A 22074-nucleotide genomic window follows, 5' to 3' on the forward strand; every position below is an offset into this window, starting at 1 on the left:
AGTGGGGTTTAGTGACAGACTTTGGGAACATAGAGAGTACGTTCCTCCCAGGGCTATGTTTTGTGGTAAAACTAGCTTTGTCCTGAAACTCCAAAACTGTCACAAGGATGTTTCTGCCGGCCTGGTCGACGGCTGGCGGCAGCTTACACTCCTCTACCTGTGTCCATACCACCTGGCTCCATGGTGACGAAGGTTACGGGTGACAATCCCCCACACACGTGAACTGGCTCTCCCAGCAGATAGAGTAAGCGTGTTTGGGGAACACACGTCATGTTTCTGATTCTAGACTTACCTCTTTTCCTGTCTGCGCTTTTCTGCCAGAATTAAATCTTCTAAATCAGACTTGGACTACCCACCTCCCGAGGACTGTAGCTTCCCCGGGATGGACACTCAGGGCTGCAGGAGCAGCGCCACACTCAAGTCTGGACCTGAAGGGCTTGCGTGTAGCTACACCAAAGGGGGAGACCCTGAGGAAGAAAACCAAGGTCATATTTGGGGAGGAAAATTCCTCAGTGGTAAATTAGCTTTTTGCTAAACCTCATCCATATGGAGATATTGGCTGATAAAATTCTACACACGTTACAACGATAGTTTCCACACTTATCAGGATGAACTATCCAAAGCCAGATGTGAGCGTATCAGTAACTCACAGAACTTGGCTTCTCTCCTCACAAAAATCCAGGCATCGAGACCGTTGCAGAATTTGCCTATTCAGGGTGAAAGTCAAAGTGACAGTTCTACAGGGACTTTTATGTCCATCACTGGTATCGGGACCGCTAAGTGTCTTATGAAACATACAAGGGCGTTAGTCCCAAGATGGAGTTCACATCCATGAATAAATCAAGCCATGTGGTGCCATCATGACGATGTTGGTCTCTCGTTGCAATTCCTGCTCCCATCAGCTTTCCCCAGGGAACAAGGAGGCCCCAAGTCTGCCCGATTCTTCCAAGCTTCCTTCCCAGGCTCCAGCTGCCTGGGGAGCATTGAGCTTCTGCTTGTGTCTGGAATTCTGGGGGTCTGGTCTCCTGCCATGCGGCTGGAGCTCAGGCTTTGTACCACTTTACCTAGGCCTAAGCCTGCAGTTGTGGAGGTGCTCTACGGAGGGCGTGCGAGCGTGGGGCTGTGCGAGTGGTGAGGGCGATGGACTCCATCCCAGCTGAGCGCAGAAAAGGCTGTCCTCCTTTCTCCACCAATCAGGCGCCAGATCTACGGGCACATCCTACAGACAGCATCGTCTCCTTTACTACTAAAATGTCCATCTATCTTTTGCTTCTGTATGCAGGGAGCATAATGACAGGACAAATTTCATTAGCTTCATCAAAGTTTTTCTCAATATAAGAGAGCCTAGATTTTCCTAAATATTGGAAAAATAAAGACATGATTGTAGTCTATCTTGTCCCTAATATCTTGGCAGTCTTTAACTTTCTCTCAAGGCATCTTCTGGTGTGTGAGCTGATGGAGGAGTGATGAGGGCTCAGGGCCATGTTCAGGTTCTTCTGGTCGGTGGACGGCAGGACGCAAGGATCCCTGAGTCCCACTTCACAGCTTTTGGTTGGTCAACTTGCAGCAGTAAAAGCTTGCAGGTGGATAAAGCTCTGGGCCACAGTGACCTGGGAGAATGACACTCCCCCCAAGGCCAGGTTTCAGGACTTTAGCTGCGAACTGGATTTTCCTGGGGAGAATTCTCTGTCTTGTAGTTGAATAAGGGTGGTTTTTAAGAATACAGATTTTGGAGTAAGAAAGACCAGGGTTTTTCTCTTCCATGTGCTGGTCTATGCCTCAAGGAAAGTTACTTGAACTCTTTGAGACTCAGCATACTGGTCTCAAAAGTAGAGAGTTAACGACTGCTTCCTATAACTGTTGGAAGAAGACATTGGTAACTTAGTAAAGTAGTTACCAGAGGACTTGGCGCCTGGAGCAGGATCCGTGAGGATGCGGGCTTGAAGACAGACCAGGGCTGCGTGCTCTTCCCGAAATCCCACTTCACTGGGATGCTTGGACACACACACACACACACACACACACACACACACACTCCAGGACACCTGCAAAAGCAATGCATTTCTTCTTGAAGAGAAATGGAACATTGCTAAAATGCTCTGTTAGTGGTAGAGGCCAAAATTCTACCCCATGATATATGAAGCATAGCTCTGAGCCTTCTCTGCTCCTGGTCCCAGGCTCCCACCTGCCCCCTTCTGGAAACTTCCCCTGACTTGTTCTCCAACAGGGGCAGTACCACACTGCCTCATGCAGAACAGTCTTCTGCCTTCTCCCACATCGAGTTCCACCCACCAATACAAGAAGGAAAATGAAACAATCTGCACAGACCCCTCCCGGGAGGAGAGGGGAGAGGGAACTCCAAGTGCTTTTCATATCTTCCTGCCTGATAATGTGAATATCACGATAAATACAAATGTGTTTGCAGAATACTAATAACCAATGCCAATTTCTGATATATTTTTCTCATAATTTCCTGGGAGAAAATGCTGTGGCTTATCAACACCAAATTACACATCTTCATCTCTACGGGTCCGTTTGCTTTCTTGTTTGTTTTCCATCCAAGTGGACAAGCCCAGGACAGAGGACCCAGTTCCATGCCCGGGGGGACTCGGAATTCCCAGTTGTACACAGAGGACTTTCCTGAATTCCAGACCAAAAGATAAAATCTTATCATATGCAGTGGCAAATATTTTTTAAGTGATCCAAAAATCTCATTAGGTATGAGGCTCACCTCCTTTAACATATGGTAATTCTTTATTTTGTTTGTAAAATGTTTCATTTTTGGCTATTTAGATATAATAAGATTCCCCAGGGACAGGCAACTATTTTTCGACATTTCCTGGTTCTTTAAAAAAATCACAAATATTTAAAGTTCTGTATCCGAATTGTACTTTCAATTCCTGATATATATGCCACAATATGTGTTATCAAATATTGATGGTAGAGTCATGCATGAAGCACCCAATCTAAGGAACACAAACTGTCAGTTTGTACACAGCTCCGGACGCAATTTTGCCAGTTAAGGGATTAGCCATGAGATTTAAAGGGGACATTTGTTTATGATAAATATTTCAAGTATCTGTCCTAAAATGTGGCCAGCGTTGTCTGCACTTTAATGACAGATTTCCATGTTTTATCCCCTTCCCCATCCCAAGTTGTTTTCATACATTTTCTTGCCCTAAAACTCCTGAAGTTAGTATGGAGGAACTTTTTTGGGACACTGGAGTTGGAGTGAGGGGGTGGAAAAGGAACAGGGCTCCCCCATCCCCAAGCTCGTTATTGGGGAAGTGAGAACAGTCCAGACACCTCACGGCAAGTCTACAAGATGGGCCATGACTGGGCCACACTGGGTCACCTCAGCACTTGGTCAGGCCTTGCAATACCCTTCCTCATCATTCTGACAGGAGTAATTCTGTTTTCCTTTAAGTGCCCCTGACTTGATTTTATGTCGTGGGTTTATTGAACCTTTCTAAGATTTGCTTCCAGATAAAGCAGCTCCTTTTATACTTAGATAAGTATTGACTGCTATTCCTTTGGAGTCTTGTTTTTGGCAGATTGCTTTACTCCCCCAGAGGAGAGCATTTGCAATTTGGATTAGAGGAAGATTTTTGTCATATCTGAAGTCCTTTTAATCATAATAAAACATGTTGGAATGGTGTTGAACATGTTTATAAAAAATGCATGTATTTGCATTGGCGAGAAGCCTTCCAGAAAACGCCAAGAATTTCCAGGCACTTTTCAGATGCTCCAGATAATACATGATCATTTTGCTGTTTTCATAACACATTGAATTGCCTTAACTCATCTGCATCAAGAAATACAGGTAGAATAAAAGATTGTGTCGTGCTGCCATAGTTTCCTTTCATTATACTGACTTACTTTAAATGTTGTTAAGTGCTTATAGAATGACAGGCTATTGAGGGAACCATAGATATCATTTCTCCTCCTTCTAGGAAAAGCAATTCTAAACTTTTCCAGGATAATGAATAAAAACACATCCCACTTTTAAATACCATCACAATGAAAGAGATTCAGTAAAAACCTTGGAATAATAAATTTGCTAGTGACAAATTCTTCCAGTTTTCCTTCTTCTGAAAATGTCTTTATTCCCCCTTCATTCCTGAAGGATAGTTTCACTGCTTAGAGACGTCACAGTTCACAACTGTTCTTTAAACACCAGAAAGTTAGTGCTGTGCCACTTCCCTCTGGCCATACGTGGTTCACTGTGGGAAATCTGCCGTCATTCACGTTGGCATTCCTGGAGGTAAGTGTTATTACTCTTTGACTGCTTTGAAGATTTTTCCTTTGATTTTTGTTTTCAGAAGTTTAATTATGATATATTTGTGTGCTTTTGTTTTATCCTGTTTGGAGTTTGCTTATCTTGCTGTGTGTGTAGGTCTGTGTCTTTCACCAAATTTAGGGCATTCCCAGCCACGATATCTTCCAACACTGTTTTAGCCTCTCTCTTCCTCCTCTCCCTCTAAGGCCCCAGTGAAATGGATGTTGGACCCTCTGTCATTATCCCACAGGTCCATGAGGCTATCCTCATTTTCTCCCCAGTTTACTTTCTTTCTGTTGTTCAGGTTGGTAAATTCTATTGATCTTTCCTCAAGTTCACTGATGATTCCCTCTGTCAGCTCCACCCTCCTACTGAGCCCATCCAGGCAGTGTCTCATTGATTGAATCTTTCAGGTCTACGATTTCCATTTGGCTATTTTTATAACTACTGTTTCTTTGTTGTGATTTTCTCTCACTTGTTTTCAGGCAATTTGTAATTGATTGTTGAAGAATTTTTGCAACAGCTGCTTTAGAACCCTTGGTGGATAATTCCAACGTCTGATTCATTTCAGTTTTATCATCAGCTGATTGCCTCTTCTCATTCCAGGTGTGATTGTTTTGTTTCCTGGTATCACAGTGATTTTCTACTGGGTCCTGGACATTCTGTCAGCTCTGTTAGGAGGTACTATTTAATATTCTGTTATGACATGCAGGCACCCCATTCAGGGGTGGCACGTCGTTCCTGGCTTCCCTTTGTGGGCTGTGGCTCCAGTGATGGTTTAATAGTCAGGATTTTGTGGTGCCATTTGGTTGGCTTGGTGTAGCTGGAATGTCTGTGCTCCCAGTGGCCCCTGCTGGTATTACCTGAGAGGGTGGCATAGGCTCCAGCCAGAGCCCCTGACATCTCTTGTTGGCCAAGAGGACCCTCAGGCCCAGGAGAGTGAAGAGACTTCCCCAGATGGGCACTTCTTGTGAGGGGGTTTCTACAAATGTCTCCAGCTGCCCCAGGGTCTCTGAGCAAGGGAGGGGGCTCCAGACCCAGCTCAACGTGGAGGAAAGTGAGGACAGATGAGTCTGTAGGATGGGAAGTGAAAGAAAACTGTACCCATAGAAGGAAACAATTGCTGGGTGGGAATCTGAGCATACAAGCTGGAGGAGGGCACGGTGGGCAGCTGGGATGTTTCCAATGATGGTGGGACGTCCCTTGGGAGGTTGATAGGACGGCAGGTGCCAGGAAGGCAGAAAGACATGCCGACTGTGCACTATCCTCTATGTCCTCTGTTGGTGCTTATTAACTGAAAAAACATTTGTGTAGGCAGGTAATATTGTAATGTATCTGCATTTTTTCTTTAATATAGATTTCAAAAGACACTGAAATCAAATTAAATCACATTGTTATGGTATTTTCCTCAATTTTTAAATTAACAAAATACCCACAGGGACCGAGGGCATATCTGACAGGGTAACTTTATTCATCTCTGGGCAGAAAATAGGTGAAAAGCCTAAAGAGCCATCCCCTGTCAATGCCTCATCTTTACCAGCGGGGCCATGCCTGAGGTGGCAACCGTCCCCATCTGCCTGTGGTTATGGAGGGGGCACAGGAGTAGGATCCTGTCCTGGTCTTCCTCCTGTTCATAAGGGAGAAGCAGAGGCACAGTGCAGGTCCCAGAAGTTAGTCCTGTTCTCCAGCAGTGAGAACTGAGGGCCCTTGGTTTTGTGCAAGAGACACTGGAGAGGGCTTCCCTGGTGGCGCAGTGGTTGGCAATCCGCCTGCCAGTACAGGGGACATGGATTCCAGCCCTGGTCTGGGAGAATCCCACATGGCGCAGAGCAATGAAGCCCGTGCACCACAACTACTGAGCCTGCACTCTGGAGCCTGTGAGCCACAACTACTGAGCAGGCATGCCTAGAGCCCGTTCTCGGCAACAAGAGAAGCCACCACAATGAGAAGCCCATGCACTGCAACGAAGAGTAGCCCCCGCTCGCTGCAACTAAAGAAAGCCCGAGCGCAGCAACAAAGGCCGAGCGCAGCCACAAAGACCAAACGCAGCCAAAGAGAAAAACAAATACCGTATGCAGCCAAAAATAAAATTAAAAAAAAAAACAAATTTATAAAAAAAAAAAAAAAAAAAAGAGACACTGGAGATGGGAGGAGAAGGAGCCGTGGGTGTGAGGACCCTATGTTGTGCTTCGAGTTGGGCTTTTCCTGGTTTTCAGGGAAAAGCTTAAGATCAATTCTGCATTAAAAAATTAATTAATTTTTTTTTTTTTTTTTTTTTTTTTTTTTTTTTTGCGGTACGCGGGCCTCTCACCGTTGTGGCCTCTCCCGTTGCGGAGCACAGGCTCCGGACGCGCAGGCCCAGCGGCCATGGTTCACGGGCCCAGCGGCTCCGCGGCACGTGGGATCTTCCCGGACCGGGGCACGAACCCGTGTCCCCTGCATCGGCAGGTGGACTCTCAACCACTGCGCCACCAGGGACGCCCCCTAAAAAATTAATTTTTTAGAATAGTTTCAGATTTTACAGAAAAACTTAACAGAAAGCACAGAGTGTTCTCATATTCCTTCACCCCCCAATCCCAACTTTTCCCTGTTTTGAAATCCTGCTTTAGTGTGGTACAGTTGTCATAGTTATGAACCAATATTGATACATTAGCATTCACCCTGGCTGTTGTATATTCTATGGGTTTTGGCAAATGCATAATGTCATATTTTTGCCCTAAAAATCCCGTTCTTCACCTATTCATCCTTCCCTCCCCCCAAACCCTGGAAACCACTGATCTTTTTACTGTATCCAGAGCTTTGCCTTTTCCAGAATATCATACAGGATGTAGCCTTTTCATGCTGGCTTCTTTCATTTAGTAATATGCATTTAGGTTTCCTCCATGTGCTTTTGTGGCTTGAAAGCTCATTTCTTTTTAGCTGAATAATATTCCATTCTCTGGGTGCTGCATAGCTTGTTTATCCGTTCACCTCCTGAAGGGCACACAGCCTGCCTAGCCAACTTCTTCAGAGGAAAGGCATTAAGGTTAAGATAAATTGTGTATTTTGAGGGACAAAGATTTTGGTGCCCTTGGACTTCTACTTCTATGAGCCTAAGTTTTCCAAGGTGCAAGTGAGCCATGCAGAAAAATCAGAAACTTAAAGGAGCAAATATTTATGAACTGCATTTAGCTCTGCTGATAACAAGTACTTACCAGAGTTGCTGTTTAGGTCAACAGCAGGTCAAATAAATACTAAATATTTTCCATTTTTAACAGATGCATGGTTTGGCTACTTTACAGCCATAATAAAAGTAAATTTAACATAAAATTTTAAACATTTGCCACCTGAAGCGAACACAAAGACATGATGAAATTGAACAGGGATTTGCCTGAAGGCACCCCTGTGTTTCCAGGCCTGCAACTGATCGTGCAGTGACCTCTGTTATGACCGGCCAAGGAGTGTGGGGGGAGAATGGGGTCTAAGACCCAGAAACATGGACAATCAGAGGAGATGTACATTTTACAAGGCACTACTTTGTGCTTTTCTTCTGTAGTACTTACTTTTTAAAATGTAAAACTTACCTTGTTTTTACAACAAAGACTGAGCATTATCTTGAAATACACAGGATTAAACAATGATTTCACTTATTAGTACAAACAATGATAACGCTGCTCCTTTCTTCTGTGTATAATTACACAGGGGTAGCAGGCTCAGTTGCTTCTGATGCGAAGCATGTCATCTGTTTTCGAGGCAGGAGTTTTTTCCAAGAACATTGTTATTAAAAAAAAAACCCAAAAAACTAACAATTAGAACATAATCAGATCTGATGAATTCCCCCATTTTCGTCATGACTGTAGATGTTGCTTTCCTTCCATGCCTAAATAAAATAAATGAACGTTTGCTATACGTGAGACCAGGGCCACTCTGCAAATGAGGACGCGGGCACGACATTTAGGAACATCAAAGCCCGGACTCCATCAGCCACACTTCGATGTTGTCCATCAAAGCGGTTTGCATCTGGCGCTGATGCCACGCAAAATGCATTTATGGAAACTTCAGTCACACTTGGAAACTTTGGCAGATGGTGTCTCTTCTCATTTAATTTTTTTTCCAATTTTTTCCCCTGAAACTGCAGCTCCAGGCCCTGGACCCCCCAGCTCGATACCTTTTTTGTTAATAGATCTAATCAACGGCGTGTTGAACAAGAGAGGCCCTTTATGTGTGCGCTGTTAGGACAAGAGGAGCATCGCTGTAGATCACCAGAATAAACAACTTGGACCGATTCAATTACAAGGCTCGGCCCCGGCTTTTATCTGGCTGTGACATCATTTCAATCAAAATGTAAAATAATACAATCCAATAGTTGCAAGAGGAAGAGATAGGACACAGGCGGCTGCACTTAGTCATTTAATAAAAAGGGGAGAGGAAGGTGGGGCGGCCCTCCCCTGACAGCCAGCGAGGGCTCCCAGCTTCAAAACTCCATTACCTGCTGTAATAGTATTCAAGGACTTGAATGCAGGAAATTGTCTATTACTTTTTATTAGTGGAAGCTGTTATGTAGGATACAGCCTACTGCACTGTTTTCTCTCTCTCTCTCTCTTTTTTTTTTTCTTTGTTCGTTTAATTAACCAAAGCATGAAATCTCCCTATTGGCAGCTTTCTCCTGGAAGCTTCTATTGCTTTTCCCCCTCCAAACGGGGATTTTATTCATTTCCTTTGTCTCCTTTGAATTTTTTTTAACAGTGATGTTTTTCAAGTCCCGCAAATCATTGTGAGAAGAAAAATAGAATTCCGGGGCCAATATAGTGTCTCTCAACTGCTTGGGCTGTGAAAACCAGCATCAGGAGTGTTTCCTTCTCACGGCATTTTTTGTGTGAAAGTTTCCCTTTCGATTCTGAGACTTTTACGGTCCCCAAGGGAGGGGGCAGTGAGCGTCACCTGCTTTGTGGCAGGACGATAAAAACGATAATAACCAGCTCTACCCATCGTGCCTGAAAGCTGAGAGAGAAAAGAGGTAGAGTTTTAGAAGAAGGAGACCAAGCGTGTCAGGAGGCCATTTCCCTGGGTCCCGGCCTATTTGGACACTGACTGCGACCCTGAATAGCCTGATCAGATAATCAATGAGTTCACTGTTTTTCCTTGAACTGTATTCAGTTTGTAGCAGTCAGTCATTTTTTTAAAGGGAAGAATCTGTTTTCCTTCAGTATTTTTGATCATTCTGTACACGAGCAGATCCATGAAAAAAAATCTGCCTTGAATGAGCTCTAAAATGAGGTCATTTTATGAGACGGCCCATAGATATTTATAGGCTCTCCCCACGAGTATCTGGAGGGTCGTGATGCTCCAGCTTTGGGATGATTGGATTTGGTTTTCCCTGGCAGAAGAGAGATAGGTACATGTTTTTCCCCGTGGCCTCATGAAGAACACGGTGTCGTTGGGAAGGCGGTATCTTAAGTTACATAACAGCTTGTTCCATTACAACCAGGAGCAAAACAAGGACTCAGGAAATGGGGCTACTTGCATAAGAGGAAGTTAAGTGGGCCTTTCAGCTAAAGCTCCAAGCTGAAGACCAGGGCTCCTCGCCTTACAGAGGCTCAGGCTCACCCACAGCCCTCACTCTAGAAACACGACCTTTGATCTACTGTTTCTCGCATCCAACCATGTCAGAGAACAGAAACTTGGGTGGAGTTGGTGGCCTTTGTGTGCGTGGCGCGTGCTCTGGCTTTCTGTCCCAGCCCTGCCTGTGGGGGAGGGGTGCTCCCTGACCCCTGGGCCAGACCCGTGGCCTCCAAGGAGACCCCTCGTGAGATGGGGGCTCTCATGAGGGGGACGTGGGCTGAGCCATGGGGTGGCAGGTCTCTGTGCTGCCCTGGGGCCTGAGGAGGATGCGCTGAGACGGCCTTGGAGAACCTGAAGTGCAACTCGAGACTTTGGGGGATGGGCTTGCACAGAGACTCTGCTCCCAAGAGGGCAGGTTGGCCAGGAGCAGAGGGCCCGGCAGCCCAGTCACAGCTTGGAGGGCCAGGCCGAGTGTCTATGGCAGGGGGCCACAGGGGCGGGTAGCGGGCTGGAGCCATCTTGACGGGCAGCCCCTTCCTGTCTCGTAGATGAGCTGAGAAGTGTTAGGGATACTCTCAGAATTGTCTACCGTCATACCCACCTTTCTATCCATGCCGTTTACAATGGGACTTCGCAGATCCCCGTTGAGAGATGAAGGGCATGTCCCACCCCCAAATCTGGGCTGGTCTTGCTGAGGTGCGTTTTGGCCAATAGGACATGGCAGAGATGACGATGTGACAGTCCTCAGCCCAGAACTCCGGCCACTGTCTCCAGACCCTGAGGACATCACGTGAAGGCCAGTTATGGCCACCGGCACAGCTGACAGCGGCTGACATGGGACCGAGGCCAGCCCAGGCCCGGCTGCTGGCAGATGTGAGAGTGTGCCCAGCTTGCCCAGGCCCGCAGGCCCACGGAGCTGGCCAGTGGCCTCGTGAGCTGTCCTGGACCTACCGCTGGAGCCACAGAGCACAGGGTACTTGTGACCGATGCGAGGGTGTCCTGGGGCGTGGCATCCCCTGCATGGGGACTTCACAGAAGGGGCCCCTGTGGAGATGGTCATCCCACAAGCAGCCCCGCCAGAGCAGCCTGATGTGGTAAAGACAGCTGGCCGGCTGGTATGCCTGGAGAGCCGGCCCCACAGGCACTGAAGGCTGACCCCGTCCACCCAGCCTGGACTTGGGAGGGCAAATGTTAAGAGCGAGGGCCCCCACCTGGAGCCCTGCCCGCTCCAGGGCTCCGAACCAGAAGGAGGAGGAAGCAGATTTCAGTGGAGAGACTGGCAATAAGCTTCCCAACATGAGTTTGGATCTGGTTGTGAGCCCTTTGAACTCGGGCCTCCTTTGGGAACCCTGGAGAGCACTGGGAGGTCTGTGAGAGCAAAGGGGCAGGATAAAATCGCATCCTGAGATCACGCATCCGTGCGGTGCCTCGTATGTCAGCACAAACCACTAAGGAGCCACAGGGTGGCAGGTCCTGGACGGAACGGAGGGCGGGGGCGCCGGTGGGGCGGGCAGGTGTGAGGACTCAGAGCTACGCCCACTGCCTCTGTCTTCTGTCTTTATTCTTGGAGGAAACAGGGCTCCCTGACGGAGAAGCAGCAGGGCAATAGGAAGCGGGGCACAGTCTTGTTACATGTTCCCCCAGAATTACTCAGATGGTGCTGTTTCCAGGTCAAAATGCCTGCAATCTGCTGACTTACATACCGTCCAGTTTCCGGAACAAACTGGACAGCGAAAGTCCGGACATTGCCGTGTTCAAGCGACAGTGCAGTTTAGGGGAAAATAACAGTCATGCAACAGAAGCAGAGCAAGAAGAGCTAAAACTGACTGAGTGCTGAGTGACCCCAGGCAAGACGGCCAGGTGAGCCCTGCTGGCGCTTTGACACTTGTCGTTTCACAGGACCCTTGTGACAGCCCAGTGCGGAGGCAAGCGGCACCCGCTCTCAGGGGTGGGACGGGGAGATGCCCCATGGCCTCAGGCAGACGGCCCAGAGCTGACAGAAGCGACCACCTGGCACCCTCTTGCCTGGGCCCTTGTGCTGCGTAATGAGATCTGGAATGTCTATTTATTTACCAAGTACGTGGTAGACGTTCAGTCTCTTTTCTGCTTCAAAAAATGGTCTTAAAAGGGGTCAGGCTCTGAGTAAAAATAATAGATCACACTGGGGTTTGAATACTTGAAGACCTTGTGCAGCATATTTAAACTCTTTCTCCTTCTGTCTGTAGTTACATGTTTCAGATCAGTGTTTCCCAACTCGCAGTACATGCAGGGATGGGGGCAGGAAAGGCAGATGGATAGGCAGCTGAAGCAGCTAAAAACCACACGATGTGTGATGTGTGGTGGTCACGTGATGTGCAGTGGCCCCATGATGCATGGTGGTTACATGCCGTACGGAAGTCATACGGTGGCTTGCGGTCACAGGACGCATCGTGGCATAATTGCGGCAGTCACGTGATGATGTGTGGTGGTCACGTGACGCACCGTGTGATGCTTAAACACCACAAACCACACATCAGAGGTGCCTGTTCTTGAAAGAGTTTCCCTCCTCCAGCCCCAGACCTTCCCTTGACACAGAGCCTGGCTTTTTACCTTTTCCCTTGTACTTCGGGGCAGAGACACCGGCCACCTCCTTGACACCATGTACCCCTCCTCCGGGGCTTCTGTCCCAGCAAAGCGCCGGGGTCCCCGCTGCTCTCCATCTCTCTTGAGCCTCCTGGTCAGGCTCATTCTCCTGCCGACGCTCAGATGAGGGCTCCTGTCTCGGGCCCCAGCACCGCCATGGTGCTGGATCCACTGGCTGCCGGGCCTGCGTTTACCCACAGCGGCCGCAGCACTTCCGACACAGCGGGACACTTCCTGTTTGAAGGCTTCCTCCAGAAGCCCCATCACCACTAATGTGTTCGGTGGTGCTTGCTGAACTTCCATCTGTGCACCCACACCGTGCAGGAAACAAACCCACACGTCCACCCTCTGGGCTCTGGTTCCAGGTGGGAAGGCAGATCCTGGGTCAGACAAGGAAATTGTCCAGTGTGTTAGGAGGAGACTAAGGAGGGCGGATGTGGCACCGGGAGGCAGGGCTGTCTCACCCCCGCTCTCTTTTCCCGTCACTGGCCGCGTCAACGGCTTCCTGATTTTGGAAGCTCCTGTCCTGGCCTGAGATGGTTTCAGTCCCTCTCAAGAAACTCAGACCTCCTTTATATGCGGAGGAATCCCAACCTCCATCTCCAGAAGCAGACACTCTCCCCAAACTGCAGACCATCCATCCACCTGTGCCCAGGACAGCTCCACTTCCACGTGTACTCAGCACCACCAACCCACCTGTGCTGATGTGATGTTCTTCTTCCCGCACCTGCTCCTGGGCCCCGACGGCCCCTCTCGGCACAGGCAGAGCTCTCCTCCCAGTGGCTCAAGTCTCAGCCCTGGAATTTGACTGGGTTTTTCTCCATCTCCAGAGCCTACATCTAATCCGACAGCAAACCTGCAGGGTCCACCTTTCCTGCCACTCACCTGGAGCTCTGCAGAGTGTGACAGCTGGTCCTCTGGGTCTGCCTGTTCCTGGCAGTCTGTCCTTCATCCAGCAGTCAGGGTGACCCTGTCACGTCCAGAAAAGATCCCTGCCCCTCAGGGTGAGAGCCAGCTCCCTTGCTCAGTTCCTCTAGAGCCTCCAGTCTGTAGCTGCCCTCACCTGTCTGGCTTCCGTTCGGCTTTGCTCTCCTTCTTGGCCTCTGCTCTGGCCACAATGAGCCCTCGGTGATTTTGGACTCTGCCCAGCACACTCCTGTGCCCAGGCCCTGCCTCTCCCCTCCGTGCAGGGGCTGTTCTCTCCCCGTCCTTTTTCTACTCCCTCAGCTCCCTCATGTCTGCTCAAACGTCACCTCCTCAGTGAGGCCCTTCGTGACTACTTCATTCCATGGCTACTCCATCCGCGGCTACTTGATGCTGAGGTTACTCCATCCCTTGGCGACTCCATCCTGAGGCTACTCCATCCTCTGACTACTCCATCCTGAGGCTACTCCATCCCTTGGCGACTCCATCCTGAGGCTACTCCATCCTGAGGCTACTCCATCCTGAGGCTACTTCATCCTCTGACTACACCATCCCGAGGCTACTTCATCCTCTGACTACTCCATCCCGAGGCTACTCCATCCCGTGGCTGCTCCCCACACCCTGCCCCCCTTCCCGGCTTGGTGCTTCTCCTTGGCCTTTATCATCACATTATATATACATCATCCAGATTCATTCCTTTGATTCTCCCCTGCAGCCCCGCCTAACTGTGTGTGCCCAGCGAGTCTAACCTCAGTCACCACTCTGATGTCTGTTCTCTAGAACCCGTGAACTGTTCCCTGAACGCAGCAGTGGCTCATTCGATATGTCGGGTGAGTGGATGAAAGCCGTTCTTGTCCACTTTCTCTTCTCCTTTTCAGGAGTAAAACTTTAAAACAATCTCATTTTCATACGGTTGTTTCTGCAGTAAGCGCTCTTTGGGTTGTTTGTGTTAAGTGTTTATAGCTTTGCCTCAGGGCTCACTCTCCACCCCAAGGGCTTAACTGTGCTTTTCCACGAAAGGACAGTCTATTCACTATGATGTTTTCTGGGTGGGCTCCCGAGAAAACGCACAGCTCCTCCCCTCCGTTTAGACGCACAAGCTGATGGGTTTTTCTCGGGAGCTGCCCCGTGTCCTTGGAATGAGCCTGTTAAACGTGAGCTGCTCGGCTGCACAGAGACGCTGAGGGCGCCATGCAGGCACCGGCCTGTCCTCGCCGCCGCGTGTGTGGACTCAGCTGCCGCAGCATCTCCTGCTTACGTTTCAGCCCGAGCAGCCCCTTAAGGCCTCGCCTGCCCTGGGGCCTGGGGCCGTGGGCCATTTTAACCCGGTCTCTCCTCCACTGTTGGCGGGAAGCCGAGGGAACGCAGAGCAAGTGGGTGACGGCAAGTTCCCAGAGCGGTCGGGCGACCTTCTGGGACTTGGCACTCACGGCCGGGGAGAACCTTGGAAATGTGTGAGGTCAACGCGAGTGGAAAGAAGGCTGTGAGCTCCACAAAAGCAGTGTCTCCTTCACTTGGGGAGCTCGGCTACACCTGGGCTGGGGTCACCTGCCTGAGACCGTGAGCCAGGGTGTCACTCCCCGGGAGGAGCGGGACGGGTTCCCGCCCAGGGCCCCGGCGCCCGAGTCCCCTGAGACGCCACCGTGCCCGGCGTGGCTCCACTCACGTGACCCACGAACTTCTGGGGGCCCTGGTTACATGGGGGGCCTCACCTCGGCGATCCTTGGGGATGAAGGAACTTTTCAAAGCAGTCGTGGGAGCGGCAGCCCCGGGGAGCTGGCCTGGCACGAGCTTGGTGGTGGGCTGGGGACGTGAGGCGTCTCAGGGCGACTGCAAGGGCAGCGGGTCAGCAGAGCTCCCCAGACCCACACGGGGGCAGACCGGCTGCGGTGGGGTTTCCTTGTTGGGGACTCACGGCCTGAGGGAGTCAGCTGTGCCTTCCCTGCGCCTCGAGGGCCAGCTGGCACAGGGCAGCTGCTGGGCGGGCGGGCACCTCGGGCTCTCTCCCCTCCGGCTGTGGCCCTGGTGTCCTGAGCTGAGTCAAAGGTCGGCTCCTCTCAGGCGTCTCCCGGTCCCGAGTGGGAAACCCGCCCCCCTACAGTGTGTGTCCCCGCCGTGCCGATGCAGGGCTCATCTCTGTCCTGGGCGACTGGTCTCCAGGAGACGTGAGCTGCCAAGGGCACACCTTCACACCTCAGAGGTGTTCTGTCAAATGCCCTGCACGTAGTAAATGGTGAATATGCGTATCGAGTGGTTAATATGCAGATCTGTAAGCCTCTCCTTCGCAGAACTGGGGCCCCGCGCCGGCTCTGTCTGCTCAGACACCATGGCCAGTGGGCTGGTCTGAGGAGGGCACTGCACGGAGCAGGGGCCCGCAGCGGGGGCCGGCGGCCCCAGGGGACATGGGCAGGGGTGTGCCCTTCCCTGGCCTGGAGTCCCGGTCACGGTGCCTCCTGCTGGGGGCCCCCGCGGGGCACAGCCCACCCTGAGTTGCTCACGGCAGCGGCCATCGAGGGAGGGGTGCTGGCCCTAACGCGGCTTCACCCACCAGGGTCCCGGCTGCGGGAGCCTCACTCGCAGGCCACGTCCCTACGGAAATCAGAAAAACGCCCACCTTCCTCCTCAGAGAGGAAGGATTCCTTAGACTTGCGTCTGGGTTGGTACGTGACGTGGAGGAGAAGCAGGAGAGCTGGCGTCCCTGGAAGTTGTGATTCTGTCAACACAGAACCTCTGGGTGGTGCGGATGGACAGGGTGGTGTTGGGGGATGAGGGGCCGGTACCCGGCACCTGCAGTCTCCTTCGTGCAGGTGCCAAGGCGGCGCCGCCATCCATCAGTGAGAGGATTCGATCGAGAGCTCTCTGCGGGTGTTTAACTGATCTTGGATTGTTTTCCTTAAGACATTTTTACCTTTTCGTAAAAATGGTAAAGCACTCTTATCCGTGAATTGCTTTCGTCTCTCATTTCACGGAGACAGACTCTGACTGGATGCTTGCTCCCTGCCGGGCGCTGCTGGACGTGCTGGGAAAACTAAGAGCACCGCGGACCCCTGCCCTCTGCTTGGCCTCAGACACGCACCTGAAAATAAACATCGTCTCTAAGGTGCCTATTTATTTACCCACTAACTAACTGATGCCCACGCGCCCTTGGCGGCGCCCACGCTCCTCCGGAGGGCCGTCTGGCTGGCCTCTCCCCCACCGTCGGAACGGGTGTGGCCCACCCCCTGGTACGCGCAATGGGCCCAGTGCTGGCGTGCTGGCGTTCGTCCACTCCCTGCTGGGGCCTCTGCTCCACCCCGCCAGCATCCGGCGCGCCTCCCTCGCGGTCCCCCCCACTGAGAGCGCGGCCGGGGCAGCGGTGAGCACTGGGGCTCTGTCTGCAGGGGGAGCCCTTTAGTTAATACAAAGACAGAAATGTGAAAAACAGTGACCGTACCTTGTCACGGTCTCTGCATTAGAAATAGGGGCTCGGTATCGACAGAATCCCGGAGAAAACCACGATGCTTCCAGAGATGTGTGGTAGCACCCGGAGGGCAATGGGTGAGCCACGGCTTCCAGGGGGCCTCGTGGGGATGGGCATCCTGTAGGGGGGTGGCACGCAGCGGACAGGATGCTGCCTCTGCCTGGACCCAGTACCAGAGACTTGAATCCACACGATCGAGGCTTGTTACCCGGAGAGGCACACATTTTCGAAGCAAACGCACTGCGTCTTGAATGGGGTGAGTCCTCCCTGGCAACGGGGACCACATCACGTGGAGGGGCCCCGTCCAGGAAGGAGGTCTCTGCGTAGGCCACGTGCCCCCTCCGGCGGGGCCGACACAGGGTGAACACCCGGCTGGGCACAGGAAGGGGCCGGCGCCCTTCCTCCCCGTCTTTCCTCCCCCCTCCCTTTTATTTCCCAAACAAGCTAGGAGTTTTATAATTCATCACCTGGCTGACAGATGAGTTCTGCTAGAGAATATTAGAAAATGTCTCAAATCTCATATATATGCTAATGGTATGCCGAGGCCGGTCGGCGGTGTGCGGGGTTTTAATCTGTCTCGGCCGGGGTGCGGAGCGGGAGAGACACGGCGACGCTCGACAATTTATGATCAAACGGCTGAGTTGTGAAGGAGGAAGGACATGCAGAAAGGGAGAGCCATTTTCTGATTGAACAGCGTTGTTACTACAAATAAAGAAATCTTGATTTTGACCGCACTCGACGTTAAATGAGTTTCCTCTGCCCGGTGCTGAATTTTTCATTTGCAGATTCGTAGAAAGAGCCCCACTTAGATACAAGCGGCAGACAAGGAAACGACTGCGTACGGAAATCGAATGTGTGTAATAAAGCCACGTCTTCTGTTTATTAAATAAACACATGTAGGCTACTGCTGGGGGGGGTGTGGTGATAATTCCTCACGAGGTTCCTCTGTTTCTGTAAGTCACAAAGAATCTCATTTAACAACCACGCCCGCTAGATCTGGGCTCTTCTGTGTATTACCTTCCCACCACCCAGGAGTCTGGCATCTGGGATTTATAGCGAGCACTCGGTTTTGGCCCTGCAGTCCCCACTTCCGGGCCTGATTTCAGGACATCATCGTGAGTACCGCAGTCATCTTGGAGGATGCGCCATTAAGTTGCGTCTTGCTAATATTTCCGTTACAGAAATGGCAGGGGTGGAGCAGGAGGGGAAGCCCCAGGGACATTATTCCGAAAAGCGAGGGGTGCCCCGCAGGGCCTGGCATGGCACATCCGCTTCTAGAAAGGCGAGAACCAGAAACGCTATGTCCAGTCAGACCTGGGATCCCCGGGCTGGACCACTCCCGGCTCCGAATGCACCAGGGGCTGGCTGCGGGGTGTCCTCAAAATCGAAGGAGGGACTCGGGGTGTGGGCACAGCCGAGGCCAGAGAGGCAGGTCCCAACCTCGAGAAGTGCGGAGGCGCCTGTGTTTGCCGGGAAGGACACCCCGCCAGGCTGGAGTCTGCGGACAAGACCTCGGGACTCAGGCGCGGTTTGCAAGGCACCTGCGCGTTAGGACGCAAGGCGCTGCTGAACCCAGCACCCTCACATCCTCCCACGAGGTCCTCGGGGCTAACTGTCTGGCCACGCAAATGACAGCTTATTCTGCCTAATGGAGAAGGGAGGGGAGGAGACCTTCCAGCTGCGGGGACCAGAAGAAGCAGGTTTCCTGAAGCATTGAAGAAATGCGGCTGGAGTTGGAGGAGGCCAGCCCTGCTCTTTTGCCTCCCAGGAGACCTTGTGTCAGGAGAAAAGGGCTGTGTTCCTGTACTCCCAGATCTTCTAAGTGACATTTTCTAGGAGTTTCAAGCTTTCTGGAAGTTAGGATACAACTCAGTGCCAAAACAAGGCATAAAAGTACAAAGTCCTTCCATTTTATTCAAGTTTCAATATAAACCCAGATTCCCGAATATACTTTTATTTCTTTTTACACCATTATCAGCTTTAAGTTTTTCAACTATCTATCTATCTATCTATCTATCTATCCATCATCTATCTATCTATCACCTATCAATCGTCTACTTTGCTTAGCTCACTTTATATTTCTTATCTTGAATACACACTACCTAGTTTTTACTCGATGCAATTTGATAAGGAAAATGTCAGGTTATATGTTGATTGACGTGGGAATCTCTTCCATCATCACAGGTCTAGTCTTAGTTCAGATGAATCTGATGCAGTCGTTCTCATCTGGATGTGACTTTGCCCTTGGCCGCGCCCCCCCCCAGGGGACATTTAGCAATATCTGGAGACATTTCTGATTGTCAGACTGGAGCTTGGTGGGAGACAGGGGAGGGATGTTACTGGTATCTAGTGGGTCAAGGCCAGGGATTCTGCTAAGTGCCCGCAATGCACAGACAGCCCCCACCAAGGACGTGTCCGGCCCCAACTGCCACTGGTGTTGAGGTTGAGAAACCCTGGCCTGATGTACCAGCCAGTGCATCAGTGGAGGAAAATTGCAGTATGGGGGCAAATGAGAGGTGGAGGAGGCAGGCCTGGGACCCAGAGGCTGAGTTCTGGACGCCGTGTGAGGCGGGGCTGTGTTTCCGCGTCACTCCCCAGCTTAGCATGTCCATGAACACGTGGTCAGCTTTCCGTCTTACTCCTCCTCCCTCCAGGTAACATGTGTCCTTCGGTTGGTCCTGGAATGTTAAATGGGGGCTTGGAGACGGGCACAGCCGGCCTGTGCTGGCCGGTGGACACAGACACAGGAAGGTGTGTTGGGCGGGCTGGTCGCCACCCTGTGTGCCTCGTGTTGAGCCCGTTCATCCGAGTCAGTTTGGAACGCTGACCTGGAAGGCTCAGGAGCCCCATTTTGCCACGCGACAGAGAGCGTTTTCAGAAGATGCTGTAATTTTAATTTACATTACATTACTGCTCCGCGTGGAACTTAATTTCACGTCTCTTTTGTAAGCTATTTATTCCAGGAAACACTGTTCTTATTGTACAGCTCTAATGAGGTGCTAGAGGCATTTACAGTGTCAGCTTTCATTTCTGAAGAAAGAAGAAATTGCCACTTTAATCTACTACAAAGTGAAAGGACAACGACCTGTTGGAACAGATACCCAGAGCACGTCTTGTTCCGCGTGTCGGGTTCTGTGAGTGCGTACAGGCTTATTTGAGAAACACTTCTTTGTTTCTGAGCTGGAGCAACACAGCTGAGGGGCTGACAGATATTTTCGGTTTGCTATTTGGGGCTAGGAGGACACGGTTTCTCTCCTGAACGTTCCTACGTGGCAGTGACAGGTGGCAGGGGACACGCGGGACTGGACAGAGGGAAACTCCACGGCAGGCAGCGCTCCCCACAGACTTTCCAGCTTTTGGTTTAACAACCCCTCTGGAGCCCTTCGAAGTCATAGAATGGGGATCAGCCCAGATGTCTGGACACCCCCAGTGATCGCCTTCTTGCTTGCACTGTGCTTAATGCAATCAGCTCCATCTGGGATGCAGCCAGAAGCCCACTCTGGGGGCGCCCTGGTTCCATGGAGACAGCGCTCGGCTCTGAGACGGTAACTTCAGAAAGATCAACCCAGAACCCAGCAAGTTCTTCTTCAGCTCAGTCCACCTGAGGTTCTGTTCGGCAACGCTCAGGACAGGAGGGAGCAGTAGCTGCACCCGCGACCAGGGACCCATGCAGGCAGCTCCTGCTTCTAGCACAAACAGCTCAGCTGGTTTTCTGCTCCCCTGAGGCTCTTGCAGAAGTGGAGAACCACATCGTCCCCCATAGCGCGCTCTGGGCTCATCTGCAGACCGTTCTCTCCACGCCCATTTCCTCCTGAGGCGCCGTCCAGGGCGAGAGAGAGACCCCAGCCCAGGGCCTCCGGGAGCACCGGGGGCTGCCCCAGATCACGCACACACACGCCTTTAAACCAGCTACCCCCCGCCCCCGGCACGTGGGACAGAGCGGTGGAGTCACCACACCTACAAGCTTCTTTTCCTTTGTCTTCCTCGTTTCCTTCTTTATAGCACACCATTTTGGGGGGGGTTTGTTTTAAAAATAGCCTTTCTTGAATATTTAGATACCAGAGAAAAGCATAAAGATAAAGATAAGAAAACATTAATTGCTCTATTTCCGTCAGGGTAAATACTAATACATTTTTTCTATTCTTTTCTCTATAAAATAAAAACATAAACCTTATAGAAGTTAGAACAGGCTGAAGTTAACGTTCTTCTATCACACTCGTTTCATTTAACATTATACTAGTGGCGTTTTCCTGTTTGATCGTTGTGTTTGGAAGCATGATTTAAAAAGAGTTATGTATCATTTAATTCCCTGAATGTTCCATAATTTATTTAGCTGCCTGGACATTTTTCGATTTAGTTTCTTATCAGTTTTCTTGAATGATAAAATTCGGCGATGGCCGCTGGCGCACGCTCACCAGCCTCCTGTCCCAGCCGGCTCCCTGGGATCTGAAGTGCTGGGCGGTTCCAGGGGCCCCGGTGCTGAGCAGCAGGTGAGCATCTTTACCGGGACAACGGTAACGGTGGTGTGACTAACAGACGAGTATGTTTGGGTTCTCACTGCGTGCCAGGCAATTTTCTAAGCGCTTTACATGTGCCAGCTCATTTTCACAACAGCCCAGGGGGGCGGGTACTGGGTACAGTAATATCCCCGTAGCTACAGGTGTGAAGACTGACCCAGGAATAGGGAAGGAAATCCACCTGCTCTGCTGCTCAGGGCTGGGAAGCCCCTTCCTCACCACAGCCCTCTCCTTTCTGTCACCTACACACGTGAGCGCTTAGCTGCTGTTTTCTGTTTTCACCCGAAATTGCATTTATTTAGGCTATCATTTCTCTCTCAGTATAAAATGGGGGAGGAGGAGAGGGTGTTATTTTTTTAAATTAATTTTTACTGAAGTGCAGTTGATTTATGATGTTGTGTTAGTTTCTGCTGTACAGCAGAGTGAATTAGTTATACATATACCTATATCCCCTCTTGTTTAGATTCGAGTCCTATATAGGTCATTAGAGAGTGTTCCGTAGTTTGTTTCTGTCTGTTACCTGCACGTGAACACTCCAGAATGCCAGGGTCATTCCAGAGGGAGGTGCCTCTTCGAGCCTCTTGGGGTCCGGCCTTTGGCCCAGGGACCCAATCCCGATCCTTTTCGAGCTCCTCCCCAGCTGCGTCCTCCCCTGGCCAGGACACCTGCCTGGAGGCACTCAGAGGCGTCTCCCACTGGCCGTGCTCAGCACCCCGCAGCCCGGCCTCCCC

This window comes from Physeter macrocephalus, chromosome 8 (genome assembly GCF_002837175.3).
Source record: "Physeter macrocephalus isolate SW-GA chromosome 8, ASM283717v5, whole genome shotgun sequence".
Lineage (NCBI taxonomy): Eukaryota > Metazoa > Chordata > Mammalia > Artiodactyla > Physeteridae > Physeter > Physeter macrocephalus.